The sequence below is a fragment of the Pongo pygmaeus genome, chromosome 5 (genome assembly GCF_028885625.2).
Source record: "Pongo pygmaeus isolate AG05252 chromosome 5, NHGRI_mPonPyg2-v2.0_pri, whole genome shotgun sequence".
Taxonomy (NCBI): Eukaryota; Metazoa; Chordata; class Mammalia; order Primates; family Hominidae; genus Pongo; species Pongo pygmaeus.
The window spans coordinates 121,711,117-121,729,749 of record NC_072378.2 but is presented as its reverse complement, the minus strand read 5'-3'; the positions used below and the strand labels follow the sequence as shown (position 1 = coordinate 121,729,749).

The following is an 18,633-nucleotide window of genomic DNA, read 5'->3' as shown; positions in this document are numbered from 1 at the left end:
TAGAGTAAGACAAAGAAGGAAGGAAAGAAGGAAAGAAAGGAAGAAGGGAAGAAAGGAAGAAAGGGAAGGAAGAATGGGAAGGAAGGGAAGGAAGGAAATAATTCAAGGTATTTATTTTAATTTCCCAAATACCATGAAAAGGGCACATAATTTTCTTTAGAATAATTCACGTTATATTCTTTTTTTGCCCCATTTACCTCCCTGCGTTTTCTTCAGTATCTCTCTTTTCCAAAATAATATAGAAAATCTCTTCCACTAGTCTTAAATCTTTATTTCATTGTTCTCTTCTTCCCAGCTTCCTCTTGATCCTGGACCTCAAAGACAGTTCTGCCAAACCTGACTGGTAATAATAACAAAACCTTCTTCAGTTTGAAACAGTGTTTCTTGGCCTTATTTCACTATTTCTCCCCTAAAAAAAATTTTAGTGGTTTTTTTCCTGTAGTTGTCTCTGCCATGAAATTTTAATACCAGTTACATTATGTATCTGTTTTTACACTGTGACCCCTCGAAGAGTCACAAACCATTGTAGTTAAAATGCCCCCCTACTACCATCCAACCTGAAGAAACACTTTTTGCCTCCTTGGGGAGATTATCACCTTTGTTGAGAATGCAGTTGAAAGCAGTTTCTTAACCTCAGCACTATTCACATTTTGGGTCAGACAATTTTTAGCCAGAGAGTGCTATCATGTGAAATTTGGCAGATTTTACAGAATGCCTGGTCCCTATTCAATAGATGCCAGTAGCAGCTCCCTGTTATGACAACAGAAAAATGTACCAGAAATGTCCTCAGATATCACCAAAGGTACCTGAGAGGATACAATCACCCCTGGGTAGAACCACTAACATAGATGGAAAGAAAGGTGAATGAATGTGGAAATCACCAAGAGTAAAGAGAAAAAACTCAACATTTATATAATAAAAATTTGTATTTTATCCTCTTTTAGTATTAAGTGCAATATGCAGTATAATTTACTGAGAGCAGACAAATACAAATTTCTAACAAGACCCAGAATTTTCTTTAGGAGGATATTCATAGAAGAGACAGAAATCACTTCACTTCAAGAAAGTGAAATCTTACAATGCCAATAGAAAGTATTATGAATTAAGGATTCAAAATACATCTTAAAACTTCAGAGCCACCATTTGGGTTGGAGTCTAGGGGAGCTATGTCTAATTTTTCTCACTCCTGAACCTCCATTAAAACTATCATGAAAGGGCTGGGCACACTGGCTCATGCCTGTAATGTCAGCACTGTGGGAGGCCAAGGAGGGTGAATCACTTGAGGCCAGGAGTTCAAGACCAGCTTGGACAATATGGTGAAACCCCATCTCTACTAAAACTACAAAAATTAGCTTGGTGTGGTGGCACATGCCTGTAGTCCCAGCTACTTAGGAGGCTGAGGCAGGAGAATTGCTTGAACCCAGGAGGTGGAGGTTGCAGTGAGCCGAGATCACGCCACTCGACTCTAGTCTGGGTGACAGGGCAAGACCCTGTCTCAAAAACAAACAAACAAAAACTATGATGAAAGGATTTTTTTTAAGGCATAACCTCACAATGGAGGAGAAAAAAAATGAGAATTTCCATTTAGCTCAGGAATTAGACTTTGTCTCTGGAAAGGGGGAGTAGAGGGGACAGAACTACAAGGCAAAATATGTGAAAGGAATTTGAAAAGCAGCTAGATCTCTAGATCTTTTTCTCTATCCCCTGTTCCTTGGGGGCTAGTCCTCTCACTTTCTAACAGGAGATTGAAGGTTTATTCTCAAGAAAGCTAAAACAGAAGCTACCTTAACTGTAGTACAGAAAGCCCAGCTGAGGACAAGGGTACTGTTCAAACAAAAATGGGAGGATAAGGCCGGGCACAGTGGCTCACGCCTGTAATCCTAGCACTTTGGGAGGCCAAGGCTGGCGGATTGCCTGAGGTCAGGAATTCAAGACCAGCCTGGGCAACATGGTGAAACCCTATCTCTACTAAAATACAAAAAAAATCCAGGCGCAGGGGCGTGGGTCTGTAGTCCCAGCTACTCGGGAGGCTGAGGCACAAGAATTGCTTGAACCCGGGAGGCGGAGCTTGCAGTGAGCCGAGATCATGCCACTGCACTCCAGCCTGGGTGACAGAGCAAGACTCCATCTCCAAAAAAAAAAGAAAAGAAAAAAGGAAGGATAAGTATTCATAAACCTGCTAAGTGATGAATGTTGACATATCACCACCACCATCACCACTGGATGTTCCAACAGATTTTAGAAGATAAAAAGATTTAAAGACTCTGAAAAATTACTCAATTAAGTAATCCTATCTGTGAATCTCAAAGTTAAGACCCACCTTTGAACTCAGAGCCACCATATAGTTTTTTAATCTCCATTCTCAATCAAAAGCAATCCACCAGGGCTTGCAAGACATCTGAGAAATGCAGAGAAGAGAGAAAGCAAGAGAAACAACTTGGAAGAGAGACAAATCAGGAAATAGAGTATTTCACTCTAGTCTGGGCAACAGAGTGAGACCCAGTCTCAAAAAAATATAAATAAATAAATAAATAAATAAGAAAGGTTGGATGCAAGAAATAAAAGATCTGATTCAGAAGTGAGAAGGGAATTTCCAAATGAATGGTGATGTGATATCCCAGATCTATAGCTGTGTACCAGATATACAGGGCAGCCAATGACAATCAGAGGAGCCAAAAGGGCTTCAGTCTAGAGGTCTCCGAGATGAGGGCAATGTATGATCTCATGAATCTAAACACATTTGACAACCGATAGACTCTTGGTTTAAATTTGGCCAAGTGCAGGGGCTCACACCTGTAATCCGAGCACTTTGAGAGGTTGGAGCAGGAGGATTGCTTAAACCCAGGAGTTCAAAACCAGCCTGGGCAACATAGTGAGACCCTGTTTCTTTCTTCCTTTCTATCTATTTATCTATCTATCTATCTATCTATCTAAATAAATAAATAAATAAAAATAAAAATAAAATAAAAAAGAATTAGTGTAAACTGATAATGACTTAGAAAACCAGGTAAACAAATGACAAGACTATTATTAACTCAGTGGAGGAAGTTATGAGTAACATTTAAATTGTCATAACAATGCAGATAGTGATCTAACAAGATATTTTTATTGAAGCAAAAGTATCATATAACTAAATAGGGAGGTGAGGAAACAGGAAGAGTACGAGTATGAGGCTTGGGATGAGGAAGGCCACCAGGTGATTAAAAAAACAGCTAAATTCTTGTCTGAAAGTCAGGAAATAATGCCCAAAAACAAAATAGGAAGGAGCAATATAAAAATGTAATTTGGAGATATGAGGTCAATAGACAAAGAATCAGCTATTAAAAGAAATGAAAATTATTTTTTCTGGAATCAAGAAAATGGAGATTAGGGACAGAAGTAGACTAGCGTTTAAACAGCTTTATGTAACTATAAATTTTCAAACAATTTGTATGTATAAAAGGAAAAATATATTTTCACCTGCCCTTCATGAACAAAGGAAAAAATGCTTTTTAAAAAATAAATATTATTGTGTATATTTAAGGTATACAATATAATGTTATAGGATGCATAGAGATAGTGAAATGGCTACTATAGTAGAGCAAATTAACATACCCATCACCTTACATACTTACCTTTGTTCTTGTTTTTGTGGCAAAAGCATCTAAAATCTACTTATTTAACAAGAATCCCAACACTTTGGGAGGCTGAGATGGGCAGATCACCTGAGGTCAGGAGTTTGAGACCATCCTGGCCAACATGGTGAAACCTCGTCTCTACTAAAACTACAAAAATTAACTGGGAGTGGTGGCAGGCGCCTGTAATCCCAGCTACTCAGGAGGCTGAGGCAGGAGAATTGTTTGAACCTGGGAGGTGGAGATTGCAGTGAGCTGAGATAACACCACTGCACTCCAGCCTGGGTGACAAGAACGAGACTCCATTTCAAAAAAAAAAAAAGAATCCCAAATACAGTACAATTTTATTAGCTGTAGTCCCCATGTTGTACATGAGACCTCTAGTCTTGCTCATTCTACATACCTGCTAGTAGTTTGTATCTTCTGACCTACATCTCCCCATTTCCTCCCTTCCTCTGCCTCCTGCACCAACCTTGTAACCATTGTTTAATTTTTTATCTCTGTATAAATGACTTTTTTTTATATTGCACATATAAATGAGATCATACAATATTTTTCTTTTTATGTCTGGCTTATTTCACTTAGCTTGATGTCCTCCAGGTTGATCCATGTTGTGCAAATAGCAGGGTCTCCTTATTTATTTTATTTTGCTATTTTATTTTATTCTATTCCATTCTATTTTTTTGAGACAGAGTCTCACTCTGTAACCCAGGCTGGAATGTAGTGGTGTGATTTTGGCTTACTGCAACCTCAGCCCCCAAGGCTCAAGCGATCCTTCCACCTCGAGGAGCTGGGACTATATAGGCACACAACCCCATGCCCAGCTAATTTTTTTTTTTTTTTTTTTTTTTTTGCATTTTTTGTAGAGACAGGGTTTCACCATATTGCCCAACCTGGTCTCCAGCTCCTGAGCTCAAGTCATCCGCCCACTTTGGCCTCCCAATGTGCTGGAATTACAGGCATGAGCCACTATGCCCAGCAAGAGTCTCCTTTTTTAAAGATGAATAATATTGCATAAATACACCATAGTTTCTTTATCTATTCATTCATCAACAGACACTTGAGTTGTTTCTGTATCTTGGCTATTGTGAATAATGCTGCAATGAATGTAGGAGTGCAGGTATCTTTACAAGGTGGTGATTTCTTTTCCATTAGGTACATGCCCAGAAGGATTGCTGGGTCATATAGTAGTTTCATTTTTAATTTCTTTAGAAACCTCCAAACTGCTTTCCATAATGGCTGTACCAGTCTGCATTTCCATCAGCATTGTCCAAGGGCTTCCTTTTCTCCACAGCCTCATCAACATTTATCTTCTGAATTTTGATAATAGCCATACTGACAGATATGAGATGGTATCTCATAGTGGTTTTGATTTGTTGCTCTCAGATAATTAATGATATTTAGCACCTTTTCACATATCTTTTGTCCATTTTTATGTTTTCTTTATAGAAATGTCTATTCAGGTAAAAAGCAAAAATTGTATTTAACAATAATAAGGGAGGGAAGAAAGAAATAGCAGATGTTCCTATCAAGTACAACAATAGTCAGGGATTATATGAGCCATTTAAAATCCCAAACCCAACTTCTAAGTATATTTTAAATATTTCAAGTTACCAACTACTCTTTTATTGTTTGTTTTAGTTCATTTTTGTGTTTTTTTGCTTGTTTGGTTTTTTAGAGACAAGGTCTCACTATACTGCCCAGGCTGAAGTCCAGTGGCTATTCACAAGTGCAATAGTAGTACACTGCAGCCTTGAATTCCTGGCTCCAAACAATCCTCCTGCCTCAGCCTCCCAAGTAGCTGGCACTACATACATGCACCACCACACTTTTTTCAAAAAATACTAAAACACACTTGCTTCAATTCAGGAAAGTATCCAGGGTAGGGAGTGATATTATTCAATGATTAAATGATACATGGAGATGTATGTTAGCTAAATGGAAAGCATCATAGTGCCTACTGGAACTGTTTACAGTTAAATCTAGACATAAGGAATTCTTGGACATTGATGGCAGTGATTGATTACACAATTTTTTGATTTTTTAATGTTCCTGAATCCCCTCTTTCAAAAACAGACAGGGCAATTATATAGCAAAACCAAAAACCCACAGACAACATTTAATAAAAAAAAACATTGTGACAAGGTTTCCCACAAACTCTAGAATAAGAGGGTACAGACAAAAAAACAACAGCCTCTGTGAGGGAGAAAGAAAATAACCAAAACAGTCAATAGGTATTCATTTGAAAATGTGATGTGCTCATGTGTGACCAGCAGCTAAAACTTGAAATTTTGCCCAATCCGGTAGCAAGTGGGTGCAAGAGGTCCATATAGATTCCTGAAGAGGCTGGAGCAGGCTACCTCCATGAACTCCCAACACTGGGCAGCCAGGGCTTCATTCTAGGACAGGGGCCCAAAAATCAAGACTAAATAGAATTTGAAGGAAAAGGAAGATCGAAATAAAAGTAGGGCCACAGATGTGGGAAATCTCAGAAATCAAGCTGCCATACTTTTGAACACATACACGCAACAGGAACAAGACCTCTGTGAAGTTAGAAAAGTCACCTCAGAGCCGGGGGCAGTGGCTCACGCCTGTAATCTCAACACATTGGAAAGTCAAGGCAGGAGGAGCGCCATGATTGCACCACTGCACTCCAGCTTGGGTGACACAGTGAGATTCTCTCTCTAAAAGAAAAAGAAAAGCCATCTGAACCAAGTCTCCTGAAATTCCAGGAAAATGAATTTCGCATAAAAAGGGACAACAGGAAAGGATTGTGTTAACTTCCTAGGGCTTCTGTGAGATGGTACCACAAACTTGATGGCTGACAGTTCAGAAGACCAGAAATCCAAAATGAAAATGTCAGCAGGGCTGGTTCCTTCTTACAGGCTCTGAGACAGAAACCATCTAATGCTTTTCTCCTAGCTTTAGGTGGTTGTGGGCAATCCTTATTGTTCCTTGCTTGGTAGTAGACACACCACTCCAATCTCTGCCTCCATCTTTGCATTGCTTTCTGCTCTTTGTGTTTTTCTCTTTGTCTTCTCCTCTTGTTATAAGGATACCAATCACTGGATTTTGAACCTACCCTAAACCCAGGATAATTTCATATTGAGGTCTTTTACTAATTACAATGTAGTTAAATCTCCAAATTTAGAAACTTATTTAGAATCTTATTTCCAAGGTTCTGGATAGACATGAATTCTGGGGAGACACCAGTCAACCCACTACAGCAATCAAGGTGAAATTCCCTAAAAAACTAACCAAAAGAAGAAGAAGCAGAATAATATGTCTACAGAAAATGAAAGCACCCAAAAAAAAAAAAATTCCCACAAAATATATCAAAACTATAACTTCCTATTTAAAAACAACCTAAAGACATTAAGAAAATAATATGACTTGAAATAACAAAATTCTTACTTAAATTAGAAAAATCAGAAATAACTTGACAGAATTTTTTAAAAATTAGAAATTTAAAAATATTTTCAGAAATAATTATTGCTGGTTGTAAAAATATTTTTGGAAATGAAGGCTAAACTAAAACAGCACAAAAACAAGTGAATACAACAAAAAATACCTTAAAAGAAATAGAAGTTTAAAAATGAGTGAAATATTAAAAATAAATGAAAGAAAATAGACTTAAGAGAAGTGGACAAACATTGAAGATAGAGAAAAAAAATCTGATATATCAGTCAACAGGAGTCTCTAGAAAAGAAAACCAAAGTGAGAGAAGGAAAAAAAAGAAAATTATTAAAAAAACTTTCAAAAAATGGAATTTAAAGAGCATATTTTATATCCAAGAATATCTATCTAGATTAGAATAATCAATACTAAGACATATTCTAGTAAAATTACTGGACTTGAAAAATCTTTGGGTATCTGGGCAAAAGTAACAAGTAACTTATAAAGGAACAAAAATTAGACTCAACAGACTTCTCAGCAGATTTTAATGCTGGAAGAAAGTAGAATAAGTATTTAAGATATTCACAGGGCCAGGTGTGGTGGCTCACATCTGTAATTCCAGCACTTTGGGAAGCCAAGGAAAGAAGATCACCTGAGGCCTGAAGTTTGAGACCAGCCTGGGAAGCGTAGCAACCCCATCTCTTAAAAACAAAAATAAAAATAAGCCAAGTGCAGTGGCTCACGCCTGTAATCCCAGCACTTTGGGAGGCCAAGGCAGGCAGATCACAAGGTCAAGAGATCAAACCTATCCTGGCCAAAATGGTGAAACCCCATCTCTACGAAAAATACAAAAATTAGCTGGGTGTGGTGGCGTGTGCCTGTAGTTCCAGCTACTCAGGAGGCTGAGGCAAGAGAATCGCTTGAACCTGGGAGGCGGAGGTTGCAGTGCGCCGAGATCGTGCCATTGCACTCCAGCCTGGGCGACAGAGCCAGACTCCATCTCAAAAAAAAAATATAAAAATAAAAAATAAAATAATTTAAAGACAAAATATATTCAGAGAAAGCAAATGTGAGTTAAAAATGTTATACTCTACAAAACTGACTTCTGTGTGTGAAAGATGCCTACAGGCTGTTACCAGCATGCAAGAAGTAAGAGAATGCTGTTCCCATGGGCTGTTTTTGAAGAATTTATTAGCAAATGAGTTTTCAGCATTACTAAAAGGACATCAATAATTCATCTAATGAATAAAAAGGAGAAAATTAAAATTCATCTAATGAATAAAAAGGAGAAAATACAATTAGTAATGGCTTATATGTCCTAATAAAGTAGATGTATTTTTAAATATATTTTTACACATATATTTTTAAAAACACGATCAAGGTAGGTGAATGGAGAAGAAAATGCAAAAATAATTAACTGTCTATAATCATTGAGGTAAGAGGGATTAAAACAAATCTTTGATTTGGATTTCCCTTGATTGCTTTTTGATTAGTGTATTAGTCTGTCCTCACACTGCTGTAAAAATACTACCCGAAACGGGGTAACTTATAAAGGAAAAAGGTTTAATTGACTCACATTTCCACATGGTTGGGGAGGCCTCAGGAAACTTACAATCATGGCGGAAGGAGAAGCAAGTACCTTCTTCACAAGACGGCAGGAAAGAGAAGAATGAGCAAGAGCAGGGAAAACTGTCTTATAAAACCATCAGATCTCGTGAGAACTCACTAGCACGAGAACAGCATGAGGGAATCCACAACCATGATCCAATCACCTCCCACTTGGTTTTTCTCTCAAGACTTGGGGATTATGGGGATTACAATTCGAGATGAGATTTGGGTAGGAACACAGAGACAAACCAAACCATATCATTTAGCATGCCAAAAATATAGAATTTTTTTTTTTTTTTTTTTTTTTTTTTTTTGAGACAGGGTCTCGCTCTGTCTGTCACCCAGGCTGAAGTGCAGTGGTGTGACCATGACTCACTGCAGCCTTAGCCTCCCAGGCTCAAGTGATCCTCCCACCTCCACCTCCCAACTAGCTAGGACTACAGGCACACACCACCCTGCCTGGCTAATTTTTTAATTTTTTGTAGAGACGGGGTCTTGCTATGTTGCCTAGGCTTGTCTTGAACTCCTGGGCTCAAACAATCCTCCTGCGTTAGCCTCCAAAAAGTTGAAGTTACGGGCATGAGCCTCGGTGTCTGGCCAAAAGTATTTTTAATTCTTTATGAAAATAAACAGAGTTAGAGTTTATCAGACATGTGGAATGTCACTATTCTTTTTTTATTTTCCTTGAGACAGAGTCTCACTCTGTCACCCAGGCTGTAGTGCGTTAGTATGATCATGGCTCACTGCAGCCTAGGCCTCCCAAGCTCAAGTGATTCTTCCACCTTAGCTTCCAAAGTAGCTGGGAGTACAGGCACATGCCACTGGCTAATTTTTATTTTATTTTATTTTTTGTAGAGATAGTATTTTGTCATGTTGCCTAGGCTGGTCTCAAACTCCTGGGCTAAAGTGATCTACCTGCCTTGGCCTCCCAAAGTGTTGGGATTAGAGGTGTGAGCCATCACACTTGACCCAAATGCCACTATTCTTCTATACATGAAGTTCCCCAAAACATATCTTATTTGGTTCCTAAGCAATCTAACATAAAAAGAAGTCTGCATTAAAAATTATGGAATCATTGATTTGACATGAAATTATTCAAAAGAATGTTTTTCATTAAAATGCTGGCTTTTAAAATGGCTTAAATTAAGTTTTAGTAAGCATGAAAGATTGTTTTACATCAAAACAGTATCAGTAAAATTTCTGAAAAACGTTTTTATGAAACAGCACTTTGATGTTGTTTGCAATATCAACAAATGAGGAGCTGCTTAAATTGTTGGCATACTGACCATTTATTTCTTTGTTTTATTATGGCTGTTAATTTTTTTACTAACATGTTATAATAGTCCCTAGTGTATGAAGAAACAAATGAGTTAGAATCTATCTCAACGCTGCTGCTTATGCTTCCCTGAGTCAGCTTTGTCTGAGGCAAGCTGACCCATGAGGACTTCAGCTGGTATGTGTGCATTAAGACACGTTCACAGCCTAGTGGGGTTACTCAGAGAAAATGAATCACACAATATTTAAATATTTGGCTCTTTAATTCTTGTTGGGCTTGTTTTCTGCAGAGTCCAAATTTTCCCTCCCACAAAGATATTAAATAGGAGGTAGAGCTTTGCTCAGTGCAGCATTTTATTGACCCAAATATGTATGTTGTTCTGACTTCCAAAATCAACTATTTTAGCTAACTTTTTATTTCCTGACATCCAAATTTGACATCCATCTACCGCTGTTTTTCAAATGGCCTCAAAGGACAAACGTGTGTTTCTCCAATAGTAACCCATTTTAGATCTGTGCTCCCTGCATAAGGGGAAGGCCCCCTATAAAGAATGTGTTCTTCACCTGGCTACTTCTGGTTGAAGGATTTAAAAAATTACATGTAGAGATGTTTTTTAGTCTGACTATTACCTCCAAGAATTCTTATGGAGTGTGAAAAGTGGTATTCATTAAAGACAGAATTTATGGGCATGCAATATTCCTGAGACTATTGGAAATCTTTATTAAAAATCTGCAAGTAGTTATTCTACAGAGAGAGAGGAATCCATTCTAATTGGTTAGGAAATGAAGAAGGGGGATAAATATGCCCAAAGCTTTGATAAAATGAATTTCTCATCACAACCTTGTATAATCAAAATATAAGAAATGAAAAAAGTATATAAAAAGAAAACTTGGTAAGAAATTAACTATACATCAATAACTAAAGGACATGCAAAGAATAGAGAAACTCCCAGCCTGGGCAACATGGTGAAACCTTGTCTCTACAAAAAACAGAAAAATTAGCCGGGTATGGTGGTGCATGCCTGTGGTCCAAGCTACTTGGGAGGCTGAAGTGGGAGGATTACTTGAGCCCAGGAGGTCAAGGCTGAAGTGAGCCTTGATCAAACCACTGTACTCCAGTCTGGGCAAAAGAGTAAAACCCCATCTCAAAAAAAAAAAAAAAAAAAAAAAACAGACAGACTCCTTCTTGAGAAAGCTAAGAACCACAACAGATGATGAATAACGTAAAAAAGAAATGTTTAATGTCAAATGATGCAAAATGAGAAAAAAATAGCACCATATTTTTCATTCATTTAAAGAAATATAAAGACAGATCCTTATAGGTTAAATATAACATATTTATAGAGGCAAAGTAAGACTTTAGCTAACAACATAGCAATTAAACTTCCTCTCCTCTGCTTAAATGTTACAATTTTCTGTAGTTACAAGCCAAAAAAGCTTTCCTATTTTTAGTGTTAGTGTTCCATATAAAAATATTTTCTGTTTTGGAGAGGAATGTAGACTTGATGTTGTAGTCACCTGCAAATTCAAAGTTTTGAGGAACATGAAAAAATATTTCTCTAAGCTAAAGGAAAGGAGATCTCTCTGAGTATCTACAATATGTTACTCCAAAATTTGTGTCAAATTCTTATAAAATGAAAGCATGAGAGTGACAGAGTTCTTGGTGTTTACTACAAATGTTTCATCTCAGCGAGAATGAGATGGTTTATGTAAATTTTGCAATATGCCATCCCTTTTCCAATTTTAGAAACTGTTACAAAATCAGACTTCATTTGAACATATTATAAGCATTTTGGTATTTTGTGTGGGCCAGATTTTAAGGGGAAAGAGTGAGGTTATTATCTCCTTCATGACAAATTTGAATGGCCACTCCCAAGTAATTCTAGCTTTCAAAAACTGTAGAATTTCCAGCCACAGACAGCAAATGGATTTTGTCCACTGATGTTATTCACAGCTATAACTGTCTAAAAAACTGACAGCAGTAAATATAACTAACATGGCTGTATTTTGCCAGGATCTTTAAAAAAGAGATTGCCTAGTTCTTTCAAACTGCACATAGTGAAGAGAATCAGCACGTACCATTTAAAGAATCTCTTATAACAGTCTTTATTTTAAAAAACAATTTCTTACAAACAGGGTCTCAGCATGTTGCCCAGGCTGGCTTTGAACTTCTGGGATCAAGCAATCTTCCCACCTCAGCCTCCCAAAGTACTGGGATTACAGGTGTGAGCCACTGCACCCAGCTTCATGATGGTCTTATACATTATGAAAAACTTTCACAAAAGTTGAATTTCCTGGTTCAATTTTTTTTGCAAGCAATTTTTTAAATTGACAAATTAAAATTGTATATATTTATGTTGTACAGCATGTTGTCTTTAAATACATATACATTGTGGGATGGCTAATGTGAGCTCATTAACATAAACATTATTTCACATACTTATCTTTTTTATAGTGAGAACACTTTAAATCTATTCTCTTAGCAGCTTTCAAGAATACATTGTTATTAACTGTATTCTGCTAGTTCAAATTAAATGAAAATTTAATTTTCTGCATAAATGTTTAAAGCAAGTGATATGGAAGGGAGATGCTGGGAAGGGAAGGGAAGGGAAGGTCCCTTTAAATGATAGGGACAGGGGAAGTGCTGGGTAGAGGAGGGTGTGGTCCCTAGCTAGGGCTCCACCTCCACAGACCTAGGTGAGGACAGGGATTTCTAGCCCAAATGTTGCATTTCCCAAGACCACCCTGGCCTGCCACACCCCCCATCCTGTGCCTATAAAAACCCGAGACCCTAGCAAGGCAGACACAGAAGTGGCTGGATGTTGAGAGGAACACATTGGTGGAGGAGCATGCACAGGAGGAGGAACACACAGGTGGCTGGACTTTGAGAGGAAAGCACCGACAAGCACTGGCACGCAGGCCACTGACCAGCAGAATGATGTGGAGTTTGGCTGGGGCCGCTGAAGGAGATCCCTGGCCACCAAGCGGCCCGACTCCAGGGGAAAACCATTTCTCTTCTGGCTCCGCCATCTGCTGAGAGCTACTTCCACTCAATTAAACCTTGCACTCATTCTCCAAGCCCACATGTAATCCAATTCTTATGATACACCAAGGCAAGAACCTCAGGATACAGAAAGCCCTCTGTCCTTGGGATAAGGTGGGGGTCTAATTGAGCTAACATAAGCCACCTACAGATGGCTAAACTAAAAGAGCAAAACTAAAAGAGCACACTGTAACACACACCCACTGGGGCTTCAGCTGTAAACATTCACCCCCAGACACTGCCGTGGGGTCAGAGCACTGCAGCCTGCCCGTCTGTGTGCTCCCCTAGAGGTTTGAGCAGTGGCCCACTGAAGAATCAAGCCACATCCCCTTCGCACACCCTGCCAGGGGGCAAGGGAACCTGCCCCGTTTCACAAGGGCATCAAAAAATTCCATAATTTTAAAATAAATATTAATTTCAAAATAGACAGTGGTTATTAATGAAATCCTATCTTACCTACATCTCTCTATATGGGCCCCAGCCTCAAATTTCTCCCTATCTTATCCCTATGCTTCGTAACTGTCTTATCTTAAAGAAAACTCTGATTCTTCTCCTAAATTATGCTGCAGAAGAGAGATTATAATAGGAATATTCCATAGTCATGTACATTAAAAAAAAAAAAACAGCATGTTAATATTAACAGGTTTATTTAATGCAGTTTTTCTGAGCCTTTAATCTGTTAATGTGCCAAGTGAATCTCTAAGAAGGAAGTGGAGAATGCAGCATTCCTTACATTTATTTAATTACAAGTCCCAATTTGTGGGATTGGTCTTCTTCTGAATCTAGAAGCAATTTTCAAATTGATATTTCAAAATTTAAAAAAATAAAACTAAAACAAAAAGAGCCAGAAGTGGCTCTTTTTGATACTTTTGTTCAGCCATTGAAGTCTCAACGGCAGTTTTACTCCCTTCGTAAATCCTTGATACCATCTCTCTCCACTTTACCTACGTGTTCCCGTAGCACCTTATCCTCCTATAGAATTTAACAAAGGCTGTTACCACAGAGTCGACAAAGGTCTCTCCCTCATCTAGACTGTAAGGGTCCCTGAGAGCAGACCCAGCTTTTATTTATATTTGGACCACCAACTGGAAGTATAGTGCATGAAAACTTGGTAGGTGTTTATTGAATCATGGCTAAGAACACACACAAATATATATGGACAGATTTGATGGTGTAAATTCAGTCTGAAATGGATAGAATTATTAGACCAGGCCGGGCACGGTGGCTCATGCCTGTAATCCCAGCACTTTGGGAGGCTGAAGCGGGCAGATCACGAGGTCAGGAGATCGAGACCACCCTGGGCAACATGGTGAAACCCCGTCTCCACTAAAAATACAAAAATTAGCTGGGCATGGTGGCGCCCACCTGTAGTCCCAGCTACTTGGCAGGCTGAGGCAGGAGAATCGCATGAACCTGGGAGGCGGACGTTGCAGTGAGACGAGATTGCACCATTGCACTCCAGCCTGGGTGACAGAGCGAGACTCCATCTGAAAAAAAAACAAAAACAAAAACAAAGAATTATCAGACCACATGTGACTTTTGGTGTTTTAAAAAATTCAAGCAGGTCAGAGGTGGGGCTCACAACTATAATCCCAGCACTTTGGAAGGCCTAGGTGGGAAGATTGCTTGAGCCCAGGAGTTGGAGACCAGCCTGGGCTACATAGCAAAAGCCCGTCTCTATATAAAATTTAAGAATTGGCCAGGTACGGTGGCTCATGCTTATAGTCCCAGCTATCTGGGAGACTGAGGTGAGAGGATCTCTTGAGCCTGGGAGGCAGACACTTCAGTGAGCCAAGATCAAGCCATTGCACTCCAGCTTGGGTGACAGAATGAAACCCTGTTGCAAAAAAAAAAAAATTTAACCAAAACACCAATTAAGATTCTTGAATTGCTAAACTTATCATAAGTACCATCAAAAACAAATTTAAATTATAGAGAAAATATTGCCAATAAAGCTTTAATCCATAAAAGATTTGTGGCTTAGTTAATTCTTCAAACACATTTATGGTTTAAGAGTATTAACGTGGCATGCTATGATCCAGAGAAAGAAATTGCACTTATCCTTTCTTTAAACTTCTTAGAAAAAGAACACTTTCTAAAATGAGGTTGCCATATATATCCAGGAGCACTGCTTTTCCCTAACTGAGAGGTTACATCATCTGCTGGCCACCCACCCCTAGGTACCTCTGAGAATAGCGTAATAACATACCAGGCTAATGAGAATATTCTCATTATGCTCTCACAAATATGACAACTTATGCTGATAAAAATAACTAGTGCCGTCATGACTTAACCACAAATTTTGTTTGTGTTTTTTGTACATTAATCATTATTTAATAGACCACAGATGTGTCAAATAGCAATTTTCTAAACACTGATTTAATTTTTTTTAATTGGCGAAGTCAGTTGAAAGTGCCAGTGTGTTGAAAGAAAACTCTGGGTGCTAAAAATGATTTAATTTTCTGTACCTAAATTCTTCACAGAACTTGATTTAGGGTCTCATTATCTTGTTCTTAGAAAGGGAATTTTCATGTGGTTAATTTAGTAGGTAAAGTTATATAACAATCTTTTCTAAATATGCTATATCTGACCTGACCTAAAACAAAAGTCAAAGAATCAGATGTAAGACATACTGAATCAAAACTTCCTTAGAAATAATGTCCAATATACAAAGTTGTTCATTTCTCCTGAAATATCCTTTTAAGTTTTCAAAGTCAATTGACTAGAGTTGCACAGAAAATAATATTCAGAAAAGTTGAGATTTGGCCGGGCACAGTGGCTCATGCCTGTAATCCCAGCACTTTGGGAGGCCGAGGTGGGTGAATCACTTGAGGTCAGGAGTTTGAGACCAGCCTGGCTAACATGGTGAAACCCTGTCTCTACTAAAAATACAAAAATGAGCCGGGCTTCGTGGCAGGTGCCTGTAATCCCAGCTACTCAGGAGGCTGAGGCAGGAGAATCGCTTGAGCCCAGGAGGCAGAGGTTGCAGTGAGCAGAGGTCACACCACTGCACTCCGGCCTGGGTGACAGAGGGAGACTGTTTCAAAAAAAAAAAAAAAAGAAAAAAATGTTGAGATTTGTCTCAAAGATATCCTTGTGTTAAAACTGTCAGAGTATACCCTAGTGAGAGAGGAAAAAGAAAAAAATCAGATCGAAAGTTTAGCCAGGATGTGAGTAAACTCAGGATGTGACATTACATAGTAGTGGAAAGCCATGAGCAAAGACACATTTTCCTCAACATAGAAAGGAGATAAGTAATTTTAAAAGCAAGGAGCCATTAGGGGAAATAGTCTACCAATGTGAAAATCATATCATAGTTCCATTTTTCTTTCCTGTGTCAGTGAATTCATGTATTTGGCAGAATCTATAAATGATTTTCTTGCTTACGGATATTATTTCTATTACAGTGAGTATGACTCATTATTAAAGATGGCCACAGGGGAAAATGACCAGAGAAACTACCAAAACGTGAAATACTGCCAACGTGTGAAGACGAGGTTGCATACATTTTAAATTCATTCATTCAATGCCTTTAAATTTCTTATCAAGTCCTAAGAATGATACAATGGACTTTGGGGACTCAGAGGAAAGGGTGGGAGGGGGCGGGGCATAAAAGACTACACATCAGGTACAGTGTACACTGCCTGGGTGACGAATGCACCAAAATCTCAGAAATGACCACTAAAGAACTTATTCATGTAACCAAACATGACCTGTTCTTCCAGGTGGTGAGAAAACCTACTGAAATTTTAAAAGAAAAGTTAAAATTAAAAAAAAGTAAAAATAAAATATCATACCAGAATTAGGACAAAATATCAGATAAAAACTAAAAAGAGCTCACCACCTTTAAAAAAATCTGAAGGATGTATTTCAGAGAGAAGTATTCTCAGACAGAAACTATGAGTTACAAGAAGGAATAAACAGCAAAAATAGAATAAATGTAAACCACTGACTGGAAAAAAATTTCATGCCAAGTGAAAGTAATTTATTTAAGATTTTTTTAAGTGATTAGAAAATATCTAACCTAAATAAAATGAATAGAGTGAATTTTTATCCCGATAAGTTATTTCCACTACTGATTCTTTTACTCTAAACACCCTTTAAAAAGTAATAAATATTCAACTGGCATTGCTGTTTTATACCTTCAGCTATAATGAGCATCACTGTCCATTGTCAATTTCTTATGATCATGACACTGCTTACTCTGGTTGTGATAAGGTAGCATGGTAAACTTAAAATGCACATGCACACACTCATACACACATTTAGCTAGACATTAATAATAGTCACATTTTAAAAAATCTGTTGCTACTGAATATCTTCTTCCAAAGTGTCATAACAGTTAAATAAAGCATTCCCAGAGTCAGAACCTTCAGAAAATAAAACAAAGTATTTTCTTCATGAAAATTCTCCATGTAAATGTCTTTCCTAGAGATGTGGCCTACCTCTGCACGGTGGCAGTATCATACTCAATGAGGTTTGTCCAATGTGTGATTATTGCTAATTGAAAACTTTTCCCAATACCTCACCATGATGACTTGAAATATAGTCAGCATGGGCAATTTTTGAGTGTCTTTATGGAGACTGAACAAAAGAAAATAAATAAATAATAAGAAGAAGAAGATATGGCCAAGAGAAAATATATTATATTCAGAGCATATTATGAGAGTCATTTTTCTGGGTACCTTTTTCCTATGAATTAATTTCACCATGCCAACCCTTACCATATGGACTGGGCATGGTGGCTTACACCTGTAATCCCAGCATTTTGAGAGGTAGAGGCAGGTGAATTACTTGAACCCAGGAGTTCAAGACCAGCCTGGGCAACATGACGGAACCCTGCCTTTAGAAAAGATACAAAAAAATTGGCCAGGCATGGTGGTGTGTATCTGTAGACACAGCTACTCCAGAGCCTGAAGTGGGAGGAGCACTTCAGCCTGGGAAGTCAAGGCAGCAGTGAGCCGAAATTGCGTCACTGCACTACAGACTGGGTGACACAATGAGAACCCTGTCTCAAAAAAAAAAAAAAAAAAAAAGCCATGATGAACATAGAGTCCAAAGATCCAAAGACATGTTTTTTTCCTTGATTACTTACAATTACTAAATAATCTATAAGATATCTTCTGATTCTAAAATTCTATGTTGCAGTTATTATTGCATGCGTATTCTGTTTTTTAAGCTCCAAATACCAAAAGAATTTGGATTATGTGGCACCTAATAAAATCTAGTAAAACAGTGAATCCATGAATTAGCAACATAGCCATGATTTAAGTTTTTTTTTTTTTTTTTTTTTGGAGACAAGGTCTTTTGCCTATGCTGGAGTGCGGAGGCACAATCACAACTCACTGCAGCCTCAACCTCCAGGGCTCAAGTGATCCTCTCACTTCAGCCTCCAGAGGAGCTGGACCTACAAGCACATGTCACCATGCCCAGCTAATTTTATTAAATTTTTTGCAGAGCGGGGGTTTTGCCGTGTTGCCCAGGCTGGTCTCGAACTCTTGAACTCAAGAAACTGGCCTGCCTCAGCCCCCCAGAGTGATGGAATTACAGGCATGAGCCAACATGCCAAGCCTTTGTTTCTGTTTCAAATTTATGAACTACAACCAGTTTCTAACAGTCTTTAGTATCCCAAATATCTGCAAAACTGAAACATTTTAAATTTTCAATCAATGAAATATGCACATAGTACAATATTAT

General features: G+C 38.1%; 1 non-coding gene across 1 annotated transcript; it reads left to right on the top strand.

Moving 5' to 3' along the window:
* The first annotated feature begins 17,379 nt into the window (after positions 1–17,379).
* Positions 17,380–17,520, top strand: LOC129039655 (U4 spliceosomal RNA). Its single transcript, XR_008503380.1, has one exon. It is a non-coding gene; the product is annotated as a U4 spliceosomal RNA (small nuclear RNA).
* Positions 17,521–18,633: the final 1,113 nt, after the last annotated feature.